We start from the raw sequence: 10,713 nt of genomic DNA on the forward strand, positions 1-10,713 counted from the left end.
CACTTTTTATTTGCTGGAGTTGCTTGACTTCCAGAAAACTACTTGAATCATAAAACTCCTCCTGTTTTCTGAGTTCTCTTGAAGCAAATATGAGGTATTTTATACAGACAAAAAATGGTAATGCTGACCTGACAAAAAGTTATGTAGCATACAATTCTTCAAAAGTTGTAATAAGATTGGTCAGTGAAAGCCTCTCTGGCAGAGATCTTTACAAAGTGCATTGGCAAGCAAGTTGAAACATGGGTTTAAAATTTATGACAGAATCCCTTTTGTTTGCCCCTAAAAACTTCCCCTCAAGCATTTGCATTTCTTTTCTTCTTTCTCAAAACTGTTCTGTAAATGCATATTCTAAACAAAATATTACAAAGCTAAATCCAGCTTACATGCACAACTACCTGGTATTCACTGACTTTTCGTTTGTTTGTTGCATTTTCTTTAGATTGTTCTCATGGCTTTTGCTACCCCAGAAAAGTTTAGAAGTCTTTTGCCCCACTTACCTGGTATTAAAACAGGTGTTTCTGGGACAGCACTTGCTTAAATTGAGGTTGTGGAAATAAGGAGTGGCTTGGGACTCAGAAAAGGTGGATTCAAATTTCCTAAAGATGTGCAGTTGGGTAGTTAATGAGTCAATCAATGACTCTGATTCTGTATGTTTAAATTGGGGAGATTAATTTATATAACTTTAAAGATCCTTTCCATTAGGCTCTGAAAGAAGTGATGACTTTTCCCCCAGAGTGAACTTGGTTTAATTTTATGCCTAATATCTGGGGAAAGGGGGTTCACAGTCTTTGGAACCCTTAATTTTATAAGGTTCACTGGCATTAATTGATTCAGTGAATTACATGATTGGCATGACAAAGACCAGCTGCTACTTGGGGAATAAACAATTATTCCATGTTTCAGTGGGAACTGTTACAACATTCAAGTTGGTTTGGCCAGAGGTGGGTGACAGAATGCACAACTGCTTTATGTACAGGGCTTGGATATGGTCAGGTTGGAAGGAGATAAAGAATACTCTTTACTTGGATCACAGCAAAGGTATAATATATAAGATTTATTATTTAACTTGTGGCCTGTAAATATAGCCTCAGTTCCTCCTTAATAAATGAGAATAAGTTCCATCTCTTGCTATTTGAGGAAAAACTCATATAACAGATAGCTAATGTTTAATACTTTAAATTTTGCAATTTTTTCCCTTGGGTCATAATATGACTAAAGGAAAGAGATGAAAAATGAAAGACTTATCAATTCTAACTATTTTAAACATATTAACTGCTCATTAAATCTTTATTTTTATGAAAAAATAGAACAATAACCAATAAAATATAGGAGCCAATCATTTTTAAATATTTTTAAATGAAATTTTTGAATATTTATATTTTCTCAGCTTTACCTCATATGGAAAACACTAATAATTGATGGAACTACCTCTGGTATAATATACTGAATATTGGGTCTCAGGATTAGGGGCCTGAGTTTACATCACAGTGCAAGACTATTACAGCATGATGAGTACATTGATACAGTAAAAATTCCCTATTTTGTAATAAGAGAAATAAAATAAACCATTGGCATATCAGTACATAGCAAGCTACTAAATTAGAGAATGAAAACCAATAACCAAGCATTAAAATGAAAAAAGATGTACAAATGGCTATTAATAATTTTTAAAATTCTCCCACTCTAAGGAGAAAATATGTTAAAATTTCATTGGGATCTAATTTAATGATCTTATGGTAAAATCATTTCTAATAGATAGCAAAATTCTAACTGCTTGAAAATTCTTCCACATATTTTAATGAGATAATACCAGAAGGGATGCAAAATGATTTTAATTTATGAAGGAGAATTCAAATATATACAGTTCACACTTTGTTTTTATTGGTCTGGTATTTATTTATTTATTTATTTTGTTCTTGTTGTTTGTCTGGTTTTTGGTGCCTGGGAGCAAAAATAGGACCTTGTGCTTGCAAGGTAGGTTAAACCCCAGCCCGGTCTGACATTTATTGATTCAACCAAATGTGAGTTGTGAGTTGAAAATATTTGAAAAACACTACACCTGTACTGAACATATGCAAGACTTTTCATCATTCATTACCTTCTAAACAATACAGCCTAACATAAATTAATATATTTTCATTTACATTGTGTTAGGTATTATAAATAATATAGAAATAATTTAACCTAGAGATAATGTATTATTTCATAAGGAAATGCTACACAATTGTATGTGAGTATTAAATAATTGAGATCAGCTACATTTTAAAAAGCTTGACATTAAAAGTTTCTAGAACGAGGCAGAATTCTAGGTGAAAGAGTTCAGGATGTTCCATCTCTACAACAATGCCTTCATTAAATTTGCAGCCACAGAAAAGGAGCCGACTCAAGGAACAGTCTAACTGGCTGCAGATGGCATTTGCCTTATGTGGTCATGTTTTGGCAACTTTCAGCCTCTGGCTGGAAGTTCTGCTGCTATAATTGGCTGAGACTTGGTTGGTTATAAGAGGATACATACTCTTAAATGAGGTTGCAATTTGTTTATGTATCAGGTTATAACAATGAATGGCCTGTATGGCCTATATGGCCACTTTGGAACAAATTTATTGTTCAGATATAGTGGACTGGGGAAGGGTAGGGGAAAGGTAATAAGGAAAAAGAAAAAATATGAGGAAATGAGAAAATGGAAATAAAGTGTTTGTAAATGGGGAGGGGAGGAGGGGGTGAAGGGAGGGCAGGGACAAGGGGAAAAAATAAGAACCAAGACCTGTCATGTAAAGGTACAAGATCCCAATGATGAATGGAACTGTTCTGTATACCTAAAATGCACCAATAAACTCAATGAGAGAAAAAAATAAAAACAAAAAACACAGTAGACATTATTGGAAAGGACTGAATTTGGGGTAGTACACGCTCATTTTTTAGAAGAGCTGAACTCTTACTACTGGTTAAATTTGATATTGTCCCCAACAGTAGCTGTCAGAATTTTACACCGAGGAGGTTGTGAGTCATAAAACCCCATCTGTCTTTATATTATATATATATATAACAGTATATATATATGTAATGGTATACATGTATAATGGTATATATATTTAATGGTATATACATATATATGCAATGGTATATATATAATGGTATATATATAATGGCATATATATATATATAGAATGGTGTATATATATATAATGGTATATATATATAATGGTATATATATGTAATGGTATATATATATATACAGTAACTACAAATACACACATAGATACACATAAGTAAATAGAAGAGAACAAAGAGAAGGATCTAGTAGGTAATAGCATTGAAGTGTCAGGGATAAAATAAAAACTTCTTTAATATTTACACTGTAAATTTTAGTTTTAATTTAGAGTAGGAAACCAAATTCAAACTGGAAATCTACTACACATTGTGAAATAAAGACTTTACTGTAGGAATTAGACTTTGAACAGGTGTGGGAGGATCTGGGCAAGTGAAGACAGGACGTTGCAGAATCAAAGGCAGTGCAACTAGTAAATCTAAGAAACTACATCTAACAAAGGAGAGTGAATCTCAAAGGGGGATCTGGTTGGAAGAAAGAGTCAATGTGAAACTTTACTCCTGTAGATCTTGAGCCTAAGAGCTTGAGATTACTTGCGACCCTGATCAGTAGTGAGGAAAAAGTTAGTTATAGAATGAAGTGGCAGGGAGCCAAATAAGACGGAAACTTGTGGCACTTCTGCACCTGTGTAACCCAATGGCCAAAGCCTCTTGGTTGCTGTTTTATGCTCCATCTAACATTCTGAAGACATTTATTTTCATACATTTCTAAACCAGGATTGTAGAGCAATGGAAACTGTGGCTTTAACCATAATAATTTGATAATAGAAAGATGCAGCATAAGCCATTCCATGATCTATAGGAGAGACTCACACAGCTGCATTTACCTGGGAGCTCAGCTGGTGCTGCAACTTCCAAGATGGGTTCCCTAAGCTGGTACCTCACTTGGAGTGAATAAAATAGGGTCTAGATGTTCCTCTCTATTTGCATATCAGTAGTCTGGCCTAAATCAAGGATATATCCCAACAGGGTGAAAGTAAAGTTGCAACTCTCTTAAGCATTCAGCTGTAAAATGTGTCCAGCCTTTTAGCCACATTCTATCTACAAGCCATAAAAATTCAAGGATTTTTTTCCCCTCCTTGAGTTTATTGGTACATTTTAGGTATACAGTACAGTTACATTCATTATTGGGATCTTGTACCTTTATGACAGGTCTTTTTTTTCCCCTCCTTGAGTTTATTGGTACATTTTAGGTATACAGTACAGTTACATTCATTATTGGGATCTTGTACCTTTACATGACAGGTCTTGGTTCTCATTTATTCCCCTTGTCCTTGCCTCCCTTCTTCCCCTCTTCCCCTCCCCATTTACAAACAATTTTGAATGAGACACAAACTATCAAATTTTTGATCTAGCACAGTACATATTTATATTCTATCTACATGGCAAAAAAGCTAAAGTAATTCCAAGATTCCCCAAATCTAACTCAATTATTACATATAGCTAGAACTCTAAGGTAGTTCCCTCTACTCTAGACATACGTGAAATTCCTTGGGTGCAGATTATCACATCTTTGAACCTGAAAGATGTCAGCTGCTCTTGTTCACATGCCCAACATTCAAATTCAGAAAGAAGGGAAACAAAAAGTAGCAGATAGAAGTTTCTAGCCCATAATATTCTGATATATTTCTGGACATGTTTCATCCATCTCCCTGATTCCAGGAACAGGGAGTGTTTCTAGATAGGAGCTGGTTCTGCCCTCTGGCTTGCTCCTTTACTTTGCTCATGTCAGTTGCTGTAAGTGCCATCCCCTGAATCACCCTCCCTTTTCCCTTAAAATTGATTCTTTTCAAGGGCTAGGTATGCAGCTCAGTGGCGCTGTGCCTGCTTGGCAAACCCAAGATCCCCAGTTTGATTCCTAGTACCAAACAATAATAAATAAATAAATAAACAAATAGGTCTTTTCTGATGAGTAGTTTCATCGGCCTTCAGTAATCAAAGCAGTAGAGCACAAGACGTCACTGTCTGCCCAAATGGGCTTTCACTGTAATGGATAGTATGAGATATACAAAGGGAGAGAAATAATAGTTTGGATGCTGATAACATTAGCAAATATGGGACAGGAGTAGGTAGCTATAAGTCCCATCCTCTAAATCATTCTTTCTTTTCCATAAGAACTGACATTTTCCTGGTGAGCACTTCCCTTAAATTCTGTCTAAAAAAGTTTTGAGCACCAGACATCACTTTCACTTCACAAATAGCATTACTTCCCAAAATATTTATAAAGATTAAAATTACAAAAGTGTAAAAATTTATTCTGAAATTGCATCTGACATAATTTAACCCCAGTTCTGAAAGTAATTCAATGCCTTTGATTACAACTAATTTTATTTTATTTTATTTTCTGTCATTGAGTTTATTAGTACATTTTAGGTATACAGTATAGTGACATTCATCACTGGGATCTTGTACCTTTACTTGACAGGTCTTGGTTCTCATTTTTCCCCTGTCCCTGCCCTCCCTTCACTTACTCCTACTTTTCCCATTTACAAATACTTTATTTCCACTTTTTCATTTTCTCATATTTGTTTCTTTTCCCTTATTACCTTTCCCCTACTCCTCCCACTTTTTCTTTACCTTTATCCCCTTTCTTTCAATTTCACATTGGTAATTATGTCATTAGGATCTTATGTACTATTATAGTTTTCACACCAGAGAAACTATTTGATATTTATACACGTGTGACTTATTTATTTCATTTAGGAGTATATCCTCAATATGTATCCATTTTTCTATAAATGACTCTAATTTCTCATTCTTTATGGCTGAGTAGGATTCCATTTTATAGAAAAAAGCACATCTTCTTTATCCAGTATGCAACTGATGGGCAATTGGGCTGTTTCCAAGTTTTAGCTATTACAAACTGTGCTGCTATAAACATGGGTGCACATATATCACTGTGATGTGATTCTTTTAATTCTTTTGGAAAGATACTCAGCAGAGGGATGGCTGGGTCAAATGGAACTTCCAGTCCCAGCTCTTTGAGGTATCTCCATATTGATTTCCATAGTGGTTGCCCCAGTCTGCACTCCCACCAACAATGGAGAAGGGTTCATTTTTCCTCACAACCCTGCCAACATTTGTTACTGCTTGATTTCTTGATAGCAGCCATTCTTTCTGGGGTGAGGTAGAATCTCAGTGTTGTTTTCATCTGCATCTCTCAAATTACCAGTGACATGGAACATTTTTTCATATATTTACTTGCTGCTGTTACTTCTTTGTCTGAGAAATGTCTGTTCATTTCAGATGCCCAATTTTGAATTAGGTCTTTATATTTTGGGGCGTGAATGTTTTGAGTTCTTTATATATTCTAGATAAAAGTCTAATTTTAAATACAGTGGCCTGGGCTGGTATTTAGCTCAGTGGCACTGCTCTCTACCTTGTAGGTACAAGATCTTGAGTTTGATCCCCGGTACCAAAAAAAGAAACAAACAGATAAAAAAGCATAGTGGCCTGAAGGAATTTTTCAGAAACCAAGAATCTAGTGTTAACATGAAGCTATCATGAGGTTTTGTACCTTTCTTTTTCTATACATATTATACTATATATTTTAATTATTTTAGCATTTATATTTAAATTTCTAATATAAATGTCTGGCTTTGTAAAACTTAGAGTAATATTACTAGGGTTCATCTAAGTTGAACTAGAAATCATTAACTCAATGCATTCTGTGGCTTAATACTATTTCACTATACAAATATACCACATTTTGTACTTTCATTAGATGATAGATGTTTTTAACTTATGGACATTGTAATTAATGCTGCTGTGAACACGGGTACAATGGGACACATATTTTATTATAGCATTTATATTGACTGTCCTGAACAAGGAAAATCACAGAGAGAAAGTATTTTAATAGTGTCAAGGGCTCGTGATAATGTCAAGAAGGAGAGTGACTACTTAATGGACAAAAGGTTTCCTTTGGGGATGACAAAAATAATCTGGAACTAGATGGTCATGGTGGTTATATAGCATAGTGAATGTAGTAAACAGTACAAGTGGTAAACTTTATGTATGTTTTACCACAATAAAAAGTAAGTGAAAAGATCCAAGTAGATATGAAGAAAAGAAATTATCTATGTCGTCCTTATTTTTACTCCTTTTTTTCCTCTTGCTCCTTGAGATAATCAATATTTTAACTGCTGCATCTGCTTTGCTATTATGTAATTTTATAAACAAGGTCATATAACATACATTACTCATGAATGTTTATTTGACAGTATTTGGTGGACATCTTTTAAAGTCAATATATTGAAATCAAAGTAATTCTTTTGGTGATGGTGGCTTTTAAAATGGGTGTTCAGTAAATTTTCCAATTCCTTTATGGATGGACAAACTCATTCTTAGCTAACATAAGCAACCCTGTTATAGAGAGTCGCATAGAGTGGTGTTTTTAATTCTATAAATTATCTTTCAAAGGAATGATTTAGGAATTCAGCAAGCTGGCAGACTGGAGGTGCCTGTGATTTTTCTCTCCAGCAGCAAAGGACTACAATAAAGGGGGGAAAAACAATTTCATTCCACTACAGAATGCAATGTTGGTGTAGCAGAGATTTTGTGGATCCGGGAGATATATAGTGCTCTTATAAAGAAAGATACTAGATGTACAACATCTACCACCCTGTGTCTTTAAAGATCAACCCAGAACCAAGACAGATTTCACTTGTCAAAAAATTGGGTAGGCTGCGGGCACCAACAGTCTCCACCAGCTCAATGCCATGACATCTGAGATATTTAGGGCCGAACAAGGCTGCAGCCTTACAGGCCCTGAATCCACTGTGAGGAGTGAAGGAGATTACACAGCACTATATTTCTCCAAAGAAAGAGCTTACCCCACATTGCCCTCCTCTCCCAGGATCATCTTGAGACTTGCCCGTCTAGGGGCCTGAGAACAAGTTAAGTGGTTTCTCTTAGCAGAGCAGCTATCTCAGCTCTGCAAATCTTCCAGGTGTACCAGTCCCACATCTTCAGCCCAGGAAGCAGCTGAAGAGTCTACCCTAAGGCCCAGGAAGCACAGGTTGCCATGCCAAACCCTCCCTGGTCCTAGGAAATAACTGCACCATACATCCCAAGAAGGTCAGCTCCCTGAAGCCTCATGAAGGCTCTGATGCATTCCTGAAGTTACTAATAGGTACTCTATCTATGCTCTCTTGTGCAGCCCAGCACCCAGTTATCATTAGATACCGGGAGATGCTCCACTTCTACTATTGAGCACAATGCACTGAGCCCCCCTGGACTTGCCAGTGGTTTTTCTGCTGTATAGAGCTTCAAAACGGATGTGTCCCACCTTTGCTATTGTGCCAGCTGTGATTTATCTGGCCCAGTCCATGAGAACAGCTCTACTCCCATGCAACCCACAGACCAGTGAAAGTTCTGTACTCACTGTCAGACACACTGTGCTCAGAGCTACTGGCAAACCCATAAAATATGAGAGGCATATCCTAGCTGGTCAAACAAGTTCACTGACATATTGCAGTTTAGGAAACTGAGGCACACTCAGGCATCATTAGTGTTGATTACAACTGAAGAATCTATGGGAACTAAAAAGCCAACATAACCCACTCAAGTGACGTTCTAAGAAACGTCTACAGGAGAAACTTTTTTACTGTAAAAGCTACTCTATAAATTTGGTAGAGGGAACTATATGAAAATATCAACATAGGGGCATGAGAATCATTAAAAAGCAAAGTAAAAAGAGGCCTCCGAAGGAACACAATAACTCTAGTAACAGGTTTCAAAGAAAAAAGACATGGATGAATTTCCAGAAAAATATTCAAACAGTGATTTTAAATTTTGGGGGAAACTCAATGAAATGCAGAATAATAGACAATTTATGACTAACTACCAGCAAGAAAGAGAATGTAATTCATGATCTCAAAAATTAAACAGAAATAAGGATCATAAAAAGGAGTAAACAAACTCAAAAAATAAAATAAAAATGCAACTGAGAGTTTCAATAACAGAGTTGAGCAAACAGAATAAAGAATTTCTGAGCTTCAGATGCTCATTTTTGGATTGGGTCTTTACTTTTGGGAGGTCTGATTTTTTAAAGTTTGTTATATATTCTAGATAGTAAACCTTTGAGAAACAGCTGGTAAAACTTTTTTCCCACATTGTGGGTTGTCTTTTCACACTGTTGGTGATTTCTCTTGCTGTGCAGATGCTTTTCAATAAGAAGAGATCCTACTTCATTGATTGTTTGTGCTAATTTACATGGGACTGAGCTTTTGCTCATGAAATCTTTTCCTATGTTAATGTCTTCAATAGTTCTACCTAACCTCTCTTCGAGCTGGTATAATGTCTCTTTTTAAATATTTAGATCTTTAATTCATTTTGATTTTAGTTAAGTGCATGATGAGAGGTATAGGTCTAGTTTTAATCTTTGGCAATTTGAAACCCAATTTTTCCAGCATCATTTATTAAAGAGGCTATCTTTTCTCCAGTGAGAGTGTTTGGTTTCTTTGTCAAAGATGAGGTTGCTGTGTGTGTCTGGAGTTGTTTCTGCATCTTGTAATCTGTTTCACTGGCCGTCAGGTCTATTTTTTTTTTTTTTGCCAGCGCCATGGTATTTTTAATTACAGTAGCTTTGTAGAATAGTTTTACATTGGGGACTGTAATATCCCCTATCTTGTCTTTGTTGCCTTGAATTGCTTTTGCTATTTAGGTCTCTATTTTTTCCAAATGAATTTTTTGGATTTTTTTTCTCACAATCTGTAAAGTGTATTGTCTGAAATGAACAGACATTTCTCAGATAAAGAAATACAAATAGCCAATAAACATATGAAAAAATGTTCAACATCACTGGTCATTTGAGAGATGCAAATGCAAACAGCACTGAGAATCCCTCTCATCCCAGAAAGAATGGCTGCTATCAAGAAATCAACCAATAATAAATGCTGGTGGGGCTGTGGGGAAAAAGGAACCACTTTCCACTATTGGTGGGAGTGCAGACTGGTGCAGCCACAGTGTAAATCAGTATGGAGATTCCTCAAAAATTAGAGGTCTACTTGACCCAGCTCTTCCTGTACTGGGTATCTTCCCAAAAGAAATAAAGAAACATGCCACAGTGATACATGTGCACCCATGTTCATAGTGGCACAGTTTGCAATGGCTAAATCTTGGAAACAGCCCAATTGCCCATCAACTGGAGACTGGATTAAAAAGATGTGTTTTTCCCCCATAAAATGGAGTACTACTCAGCCATAAAAAATGAAAAACTAGAGGAGACATTTGTAGACAAATTGATTCACACTGAGGGCATATTCTTATATGAAATAAATGAGATATACATGTATAAATACCAAATAATTTCTCTGGTGTAAGAAAATGAAAGTGTAAATGAGGATCAAAATGTATAATAGATAATGTGAACTAGGAAGTAAAGGTCCAAAGGGGAAGGAGAAAAGGAAAGATGGGAAAGGAATAAATGTGAGAATTGTAAATGTGGAAGATTGGAAGGATTGAAGTGAAGGCATCGGGGATGGGAAAAAATGAGAACCAAGATATATTATGTAAAGGTACAAATTCCCAATAATGAATGTCAGCATGTTGTATATCTGAAATATACCATCATTAATAAAATTAATGGAAAATAAAGAATTT

Source organism: Fukomys damarensis, unplaced genomic scaffold (assembly GCF_012274545.1).
Source record: "Fukomys damarensis isolate Sample0158 unplaced genomic scaffold, DMR_v1.0_HiC HiC_scaffold_17, whole genome shotgun sequence".
NCBI classification, from domain to species: Eukaryota; Metazoa; Chordata; class Mammalia; order Rodentia; family Bathyergidae; genus Fukomys; species Fukomys damarensis.